The sequence below is a fragment of the Macaca fascicularis genome, chromosome X (genome assembly GCF_037993035.2).
Source record: "Macaca fascicularis isolate 582-1 chromosome X, T2T-MFA8v1.1".
NCBI classification, from domain to species: Eukaryota; Metazoa; Chordata; class Mammalia; order Primates; family Cercopithecidae; genus Macaca; species Macaca fascicularis.
Genome location: NC_088395.1, coordinates 161,490,862 through 161,501,176, shown reverse-complemented (window position 1 = coordinate 161,501,176; position 10,315 = coordinate 161,490,862).

The window sequence follows — 10,315 nt, the reverse complement described above, 5'->3', positions numbered from 1 at the left end:
TGATGATGGAATGCTGCTGTGCATGACCCACTTTATGGCTAGATGGGTCAGAAAGCACCCAGTTCATGACAGGCAGTTGAGGCGGTATGGTGACTTGGTGACCCATAGTCAAACGTTCAGTTTCCACCAAAGCCCAGTAACAGGCCAGGAGCTGTCTCAAAAGGAGAGTAGTTATCTGCAGAAGATGACAGGGCCTTGCTCCAAAATACTAGAGACCTCTGCTGTGATTCACCTATGGGGGCCTGCCAAAGGCTTCAGACAGCAACCTTATCTGCCACTGACACCTCAAGCACCACTGGATCTTCTGGGTCACATGGCCCAAGTGACAGAGCATCTTGCACAGCAGCCTGGACCTGTTGCAGAGCCTTTTCCTGTTCTGGACCCCACTCAAAACTGGTAGCCTTTTGGGTCACTCGATAAATGGGTCAGAGTAACACACCTGAATGAGGAATGTATTGCCTCCAAAATCCAAATAGGTCCACTGTTAGATCTGACATACAGAGAAGGGCAATTACAGGGCGCTTCAAAGATACAGGTGCTGCCCTCACAAATCTATTTCTCAAGGCATTGGTCAAGGGTATATCTTCTGGACCCTCCAAGGTGGGATGAGTAGGTCTAAATTAACTAATTCACTCCACTATCCCAATCTCCCTAAGCCTTTGGATCTCTTCCTCTACATTAAACCAAGGGAGATCAGGCATTTCAGCTCACTCACAGTGGGCTATCTTTTAATCCATATTTCAGTTAACCAAGCAAATAAACTATTAGAACCTTTTTTAACTACCCGAGCTGCAACATTAACTGCAGAGTCCCTAGTTAGTGGGCTCAAATCAATAAATCCAGCCTGATCCAACTCTATGTTCCTTCCACCATTATCCCATACCCTTAATATCCATTCCCATGCCTGTTCTCCAGATTTCTGTTTATATACGTTAGAAAAGTCAAGCAGTTCTTTTTGAGTATAGTGCACCTCCTCATAGGTCACACTCTCAACCTCACCTCTAGAGGCCCACTGCAACTTTAGTCTAGTTATAGGTCTAGAAGCAAATAGGGGTATTGGGATTGGCTGCTGAGGAGAATCAACAGTATCTTGCCTGGCAACTGCCTCAGGGGAGGCCATCACTGTTGCCTCAGGCAGCGCAGGGTTTATCTCTTCAGGCAAAGGTGGAAAGGCTGATGGCAGCATGGGTTAGGGAGGGGATGTTGCCACTACTGGGGATGGGGAAGCTGTTTCTTCTGGCAAAAAAGGTTCATCAGAGTTTACATACTCAGTGTCCCCAGCTTCATCAGTGTCCTCCCACACATCCCCATTCTAAATCATAGGGTCCCATTCTTTTCCAATTAATGCCCTCAGTTTAACAGTAGATGCCTGGTAAGGCTATGCATGCACCTTTGGTTGCAGGTCAGCCACTCACGTGATAAGAGCCTGTGTCTGTTTTTCCACAATTTCAGCTCTTTCTCTACAAGAGATAAGACTCTCACTCAGGGCAGTCTTAGCAGATTTGAGGCTCAGTATCTGTTTTTGAAGCCAGGAGATAAAATCCCCGAGTTAATCATTTTCTTTCATCACATTGTCCGCTGAACTTAGGAGCAACCACCCGGCTTCATTATATTCCTTGGTTCCCCATATAAGACCAAAGGTATGATGTATAGAGTCACTAAATTCCTTGCCTCTCACAAGCGGTGAATCAGGAGTGTTAAATGCATTTATTTTGCATAACTCTCTAAACAGTCTATGACAAGGACTATCAGTGTTCTCCATACTATTAGAAGTAGAGTCCTTAGCATTTTTGAGTCTAATCATATTAAGCAGCCAACTCCAGAAACCCCAAAACCAACGAAAGAACTCCATCCTTAATATTCTCTTCCTCTGGAACCACTCCTGGTACCAAAATCTCTCAGGGTTCTCTAGAGGGACAGAACTAATAGTGTGTGTGTGTGTGTGTGTGTGTGTGTGTGTGTATAAGTTTATTAGGTATTAACTCACACAATCACAAGGTCCCACAATAGGCTGTCTGCAAGCTGAAGAGAAAGGAGAGCCAGTCTCAGTCCTGAAACTGAAGAACTTGGAGTCCCATGTTCAAGGGCAGGAAGCATCCAGCATGGGAGAAAGCTGTAGACTGGGGGGCTAGGCCATTCTCTTTTTTTTTTTTTCACGTTTTTCTGCCTGCTTTATTTTCTAGCCACGCTGGCAACTGATTAGATGGTGCCCACCCAGATTAAGGGTGGGTCTGTCTTTCCCAGTCCACTGACTCAAATGTTAGTCTCCTTTGGCAATACCCACACAGACACACCCAGGATCAATACTTGGCATCTTTCAATCCAATCAAGTAGACAATCAGTATTAACCATCACATAGGCTAACTAAAAAATGAGAGAAGACTCAAATAAATGAAATCAGAAGTGAAAAAGGAGATATTACAAGTAATCACACAGAAATTCAAAGGATCATAAGAGACTACAAGAAACAACTATATTTCAACAAATTGGATAATCTAGAAAAAATGGATAAATTCTTAGAAACATATAACCAACTAAGATTGAATCATGAAGAAGTTGGAAATCTGAACGTACCAATAATGAATTAAGAAATTGAGTCACTAATCACTTCAGGTCAATATCTTTGATGAACATCGATGCAAAAATCCTCAACAAAATACTTCAAACCAAATCCAGCAACACATCAAAGAAGTTAATCCATCAAGCAGGCTTTATCCTTGGGATGCAAGGTTAATTCAACATATATAAATCAACAAATGTGATTCATCACATAAACCAAACTAAAGACAAAAACCACATGATTATCTCAATAGATGCAGAAAAGGCTTTTGATAACATTCAACACCCTTTATGTTAAAAAAAAAAACTATCAATAAACTAGGTATTGAAGGAAAATATCTCAAAATAATATCTATCTATGACAAACCCACAGCCAACATTATACTGAATGGGCAAAAGCTGAAAACATTCCCCTTGAGAAACTGGCACAAGACAAGTATGCCCTCTCTCACCACTCTTATTCACATAGTATTGGAAGTCCTGGCCAGAGCAATCAGGCAGGAGAAAGAAATAAAGAAAATTGGAAGAGAGGAAGTCAAACTATCCCTGTTGGTAGACGACATGATTCTATATCTAGAAAACCTCATAGTCTCAGCCCCAAAGCTCCTTCAGGTGATAACTTTGGCAAAGTATCAGGATACAAAATCAATGTACAAAAATCAATAGCATTCCTATATACTAACAGCAGCCAACCCAAGAGCCAAATCAGGAATACAAATCCATTCACAGTTGCCACAAAAATAATAAAATACCTAGGGATACAGCTAACTAGGGAGGTGAAAAGAGTTCTACAATGAGAATTACAAAACACTGCTCAAATAAATCAGAGATGACACAAACAAAACATTGAAAAACATTCCATGCTCATAGAAAGGAAGAATTAATATAGTTAAAATGGCCATACTGCTCAAAGCAATTTATAAATCCAATGCTATTCTTATCAAACTACCAGTGACATTCTCCAAAGAACTAGAAAATACTGTTTTAAAATTCAAGTGGAATAAAAAAGGAGCCCAAATAGCAAAGGCAATCCTAAGCAAAAAGAACAAAGCTAGAGGCATCACGTTACCTGACTTCAAACTATACTATAGAGCTACAGTAACCAAAACAGCATGGTACTCATACAAAAACAGACACATAGACAAATGGAACAAAATAGAGAGCCCAGAAATAAGGTCACACACCTACAATCATCTGATCTTTGACAAACCTGACAAAAACAAGCAACAGGGAAAGGATTTCCTATTCAATAAATGGTGTTAAGATAACTGGCTAACCACATGCAAAAGATTGAAACTGAACCCCTTCCTTACACCATACACAAAAAATAACTCAAGATGAATTAAAGACTTAAATGTATACCCTTTATTTCTCTCTCGTGCCTGATTACCCTGGCCAGAACTTCCAACACTATGTTGAATAGCAGTGGTGAGAGAGGGCATTCCTGTCTTGTGACAGTTTTCAAAGGGAATTTTTCCAGTTTTTACCCATTTGGTATGATATTGGCTGTGGGTTTGTCATAAATAGCTATTGCTTTGAGATACGTTCCATCAATACCGAATTTATTGAGAGTTTTTAGCATGAAGGGCTGTTGAATTTTGTTGAAGGCCTTTTCTGCACTATTGAGATAATCATGTGGTTTTTGTCTTTAGTTCTTTTTATAGGCTGGATTATGTTTATTGATTTGTGTATGTTGAACCAACCTTGCATCCCAGAGATGAAGCCCACTTGATCATGGTGGATACACTTTTTGATGTGCTACTGGATTCAGTTTGCCAGTATTTTATTGAGGATTTTTGCATCGATGTTCATCAGGGATATTGGTCTAAAATTCTCTTTTTGTGTGTGTGTCTCTGCCAGGATTTGGTATCAGGATGACGTTGGCCTCATAAAATGACTTAGGGAGGATACCCTCTTTTTCTATTGATTGGAATAGTTTCAGAAGGAATGGTACCAGCTCCTTCTTGTACCTCTGGTAGAATTCGGCTGTGAATCCATCTGGTCCTGGACTTTCTTTGGTTGGTAGGCTATTGATTATTACCTCAATTTCAGGGCCTCTTACTGGTCTATTCAGGGATTCAACTTCTTCCTGGTTTAGTCTTGGGAGAGTGTATATGTCCAGGAATTTATCCATTTCTTCTAGGTTTTCTAGTTTATTTGCATAGAAGTGTTTATAGTGTTCTCTGAAGGTAGTTTGTATTTCTGTGGGGTCGGTGGTGATATCCCCTTTATCATTTTTTATTGCGTCTATTTGATTCTTCTCTCTTTTCTTCTTTATTAGTCTTGCTAGCAGTCTGTCAATTTTGTTGATCTTTTCAAAAAACCAGCTCCTGGATTCATTGATTTTTTGAAGGGTTTTTTGTGTCTCTATCTCCTTCAGTTCTGCTCTGATCTTAGTTATTACTTGCCTTCTGCTAACTTTTGAATGTGTTTGCTCTTGCTTCTCTAGTTCTTTTAATTGTGATGTTAGGGTGTCAATTTTAGATCTTTCCTGCTTTCTCTTGTGGGCATTTAGTGCTATAAATTTCCCTCTACACATTGCTTTAAATGTGTCCCAGAGATTCTGGTATGTTGTATCTTTGTTCTCATTGGTTTCAAAGAACATCTTTATTTCTGCCTTCATTTTGTTATGTACCCAGTAGTCATTTAGGAGCAGGTTGTTCAGTTTCCATGTAGTTGAGCGGTTTTGAGTGAGTTTCTTAATCCTGAGTTCTAGTTTGATTGCACTGTGGTCTGAGAGACAGTTTGTTATAATTTCTGTTCTTTTCTTTTACATTTGCTGAGGAGTGCTTTACTTCCAACTATGTGGTCAATTTTGGAATAAGTGCGATGTGGTGCTGAGAAGAATGTATATTCTGTTGATTTGGGGTGGAGAGTTCTGTAGATGTCTATTAGGTCTGCTTGGTGCAGAGCTGAGTTCAATTCCTGGATATCCTTGTTAACTTTCTGTCTCGTTGATCTGTCTAATGTTGACAGTGGGGTGTTAAAGTCTCCCACTATTATTGTGTGGGAGTCTAAGTCTCTTTGCAGGTCTCTAAGGAGTTCCTTTATGAATCTGGGTGCTCCTGTATTGGGTACATATATATTTAAGATAGTTAGCTCTTCTTGTTGATTCCTTTACCATTATGTAATGGCCTTCTTTGTCTCTTTTGATCTTTGTTAGTTTAAAGTCTGTTTTATCAGAGACTAGGATTGCAACCCCTGCCTTTTTTTGTTTTCCATTTGCTTGGTAGATCTTCCTCCATCCCTTTATTTTGAATCTATGTGTGTCTCTGCATGTGAGATGGGTCTCCTGAATACAGCATATTGGTGGGTCTTGACTCTTTATCCAATTTGCCAGTCTGTGTCTTTTAATTGGATCATTTAGCCCATTTACTTTTAAGGTTATTATTGTTATGTGTGAATTTGATCCTGTCATTATGATGTTAGCTGGTTATTTTGCTCGTCAGTTGATGCAGTTTCTTCCTAGCATTGATGGTCTTTACAATTTGGCATGTTTTTGCAGTGGCTGGTGCTGATTGTTCCTTTCCATGTTTAGTGCTTCCTTCAGGAGCTCTTGTAGGGCAGGCCTGGTGGTGACAAAATCTTTCAGTATTTGCTTGTCTGTAAAGGATTTTATTTCTCCTTCACTTATGAAACTTAGTTTGGCTGGATATGAAATTCTGGGTTGAAAATTCTTTTCTTTAAGAATGTTGAATATTGGCCCCCACTCTCTTCTGGCTTGTAGAGTTTCTGTGAAGAGATCTGCTGTTAGTCTGATGGGCTTCCCTTTGTGGATAACCCGACCTTTCTCTCTGGCTGCCTTTAACATTTTTTCCTTCATTTCAACTTTGGTGAATCTGACAATTATGTGTCTTGGAGTTGCTCTTTTCGAGGAGTATCTTTGTGGCATTGTCTGTATTTCCTGAGTTTGAATGTTGGCCTGCCTTGCTAGGTTGGGGAAGTTCTCCTGGATAATATCCTGCAGAGTGTTTTCCAACTTGGTTCTGTTCTCCTCATCACTTTCAGGTACACCAATCAGACATAGATTTGGTCTTTTCACATAATCCCATATTTCTTGGAGGTTTTGTTCATTTCTTTTTACTCTCTTTTCTCTGAACTTCTCTTCTCACTTCATTTCATTCATTTGATCTTCAATCACTTATATTCTTTCTTCCAGTTGATCAAATCGTTTACTGAAGCTTGTGCATTTGTCACATAGTTCTCATACCATGGTTTTCAGCTCTATCAGGTCATTTAAGGACTTCTCTGCATTGGTTATTCTAGTTAGCCATTCGTCTAATCTTTTTTCAAGGTTTTTAGCTTCTTTGCGATGGGTTTGAACTTCCTCCTTTAGCTCAGAGAAGTTTGGTCATCTGAAGCCTTCTCTCAACTCGTCAAAATCATTCTCCATCCAGCTTTGTTCCATTGCTGGCGAGGAGCTGCATTCCTTTGGAGGGGGAGAGGCACTCTGATTTTTAGAATTTTGAGCTTTTCTGCTCTATTTTTTCCCCATCTCTGTGGTTTTATCTACCTTTGGTCTTTGATGATGGTGATGTACAGATGGGGTTTTGGTGTGGATGTCCTTTCTGTTTGTTAGTTTTCCTTCTAACAGTCAGGACCCTCAGCTGCAGGTGTGTTGGAGTTTACTGCAGGTCCACTCCAGACCCTGTTTGCCTGGGTATCAGCAGTGGAGGCTGCAGAAGAGTGAATATTGCTGAAGAGCAAATGTTGCTGCCTGATCGTTCCTCTGGAAGCTTTGTCTCAGAAGGGTACCCGACCGTGTGAGGTGTCAGTCTGCCCCTACTGGGGGGTGCCTCCCAGTTAGGCTACTCGGGGGTCAGGGACCCACTTGAGGAGGCAGTCTTTCCGTTCTCAGATCTCAAACTCCATGCTCAGAGAACCACTACTCTCTTCAAAGCTGTCAGACAGGGACATTTAAATCTGCAGAGGTTTCTGCTGCCTTTTGTTTGGCTATGCCCTGTCCCCAGAGGTGGAGTCTACAGAGGCAGGCAGGCCTCCTTGAGGTGTGGTGGGCTCCACCCAGTTCGAGCTTCCCTGCCGCTTTGTTTACTTACTCAAGCCTCAGTAATGGTGGGCGCCCCTCCCCCAGTCTCACTTCCACCTTGCAGTTAGATCTCAGACTGCTGTGCTAGCAATGAGGGAGGCCCCATGGGCGTGGGACCCTCTGAGCCAGGCGCGGGATATAATCTCCTGGTGTGTCATTTGCTAAGACCCTTGGAAAAGCGCAGTATTAGGATGGGAGTGACCTGATTTTCCAGGTGCTGTGTGTCATGGTTTCCCTTGCCTAGGAAAGGGAATTCCCTTACCCCTTGCACTTCCTGGGTGAGGCAATGCCTCACACTGCTTCAGCTCTGGCTTGCTGGGCTGCCCCCACTGTCCTGCACCCACTGTCCGACATGCCCCAGTGAGATGAACCCAGTACCTCAGTTGGAAATGCAGAAATTGCTCATCTTCTGTCACTCATGCTGGGAGCTGTAGCCTGGAGCTGTTCCTATTTGGCCATCTTGGAACCGCTCCCTGGAATTTTTATTTTAAAATTGATGTTTTAGGGTACAAAAATTATATCTCCAAAATATATAAAAATGAAATACAATAAAAAATTGTTGGAGAAAGTTTGCTGTTTGAGATTGAGTAAAGAAGATTAATGAAGGTTAAGTGAATTACCCTAGACTCTCTGCTATTATATTAACTCCATAATTTAAATACGTAATTGTCTTCTTTCTCTATGCTATCACACCACATTCTTCTCATTTTCTTCCTGCTTCACTTATCTCTCCTTAGTCCCCTTTGAAAGTTTCTTTTTCTCTGCAAGTCCCTTCAGTGATAATATTCCTTAGGATTTTGTCCTATTCCCTCTTCTTTTCCAACTATACACAACAGTTATCACCATCCTATATCAACCTATTGTTTGGGGATTTCCCCTATTCTATGAATATTAGTGGGATAAATATAATCTACTTTTTAGGGCAAATGTTAGCATATTTTAAGATATATTAAAGGTAGATTTGACATCAAAAGCACAGGTAACAAAAGCAAAAATGAACAAATGAGACTTTATCTAAAATGCTTCTGCACAGCAAAGGAAAAAAAATCAATAAAATTAAAAGGCAACCTACAGAATGGGAGAAAATATTTGTGAACTATGTATCTGATAAGGGGTTAATATCCAAAATATGTAAGGTACTCACATAACTCAATAACAGAAACCCCACAAAAAACTAATAACCCAATTAAACAATGGGCAAAAGACTTCATAGACATTTTTCCAAATAAGATGTAAAATAGCCAACAGGTATAGGAAAAATGCACAAAATCCGTAATCATCAGAAAAACTCAAAACCACAATGAGATCATACGCATTACAATGACTATTATCAAAAGACAAGTGTTGGTGAGGATGCAGAGAAAAGGGAGTCCTTGTACAAATGATAGAAACATAAATTGATATAGTCTCTGTAGAAAACAGTAAGGGGTTTCCTCAAAATATTAAAAACAGAACTACCATATGATCCAGCAATCCCACTGCTGGGTATACATCCAAAGAAAATAAAACCAGAATCTCAAGGAGATATCTATATTCCCATGTTCCTTGCTCCATTTTTCACAATAGCCAAAATAAGGAAACCACCTTAATGTTGACACAAGTTTATGGCTCTTTGTGACAACATGGATGAACCTAGAGGGCACTAGGCTAAATGAGTAATTCAGGCACAGAAAGAGAAATACCATATGATCTCACATGTGGAATCTAGAAAGGATGAACTTATAGAAGCAGAGAATAGAATAGTGTTTGCCAGGGACTGGAGAGTGGGGGAAATGGTGAGATGCCACACATGAGATCATATGGTATTTCTCTTTCAGTTACAGGATGAATAAGTTCTGATGATCTAATGTACAGCATGGTGGCTGCAGTTAATATTTGAAATTTGGTAAGAGAACAGATTATAAGTGTCCTTACACACTTAAATGCACTTAGCACATGCACACACAACATGGTAACTATGATGATGACAGATATGTTAATAAATTTGATTGTGGTAATTATTGCACAAAGTATACATATATCAAATCTGTATACCTTGGATATATATGATTTGATTTGTCAATTATACCTCAATAATGCTGGAAAAAAATGTAAGGGATAGCTATGTTGGGTTAGGTGGGACTTTAACATTTTAAGTCAGTGAAGGGTGTATTTTGAAATTGAGACATCACAGCTTAGATTATTTTGGATATTACCAACTGTTTTGGCTGCCCAAAATATTAATCCCTTTCTATGAATGCAAAATTACCCCACCTCATGGGTTTTGGTGGGAAGCAAAATGTACCTCCTACAAGGGATGAAAATTCTAGATGCTAACTTGCCTAATCTGCATTACAGCTAGGCAGTGGCCACATAACCTAAGCTCCCTCAATCAGATGTGTCTGTGCCAGATTGACTTGGAAACTAAAGATATAAGAAGATTTCTCTTTCTGGTGGCAGTGGTGTAATCATTTTTCTAATCAGACTTTTTTTTTTTTTTTTTTTTGAGACAGAGTCTCGCTCTGTTGCCAGGCTGGAGTGCAGTGGCACGATCTCGGCTCACTGCAAGCTCCACCTGGTTCAAGTGATTCTCCTGCCTCAGCCTCCTGAGTAGCTGGTAGTACAGGTATGCGCCACCATGCCCAGCTAATTTTTGTATCTAATCAGAGAATTCTAAGGTGTGATTTGAGGCATTTTTCTTAGGTATAGCTGAGCCAGGTTCTACATTCC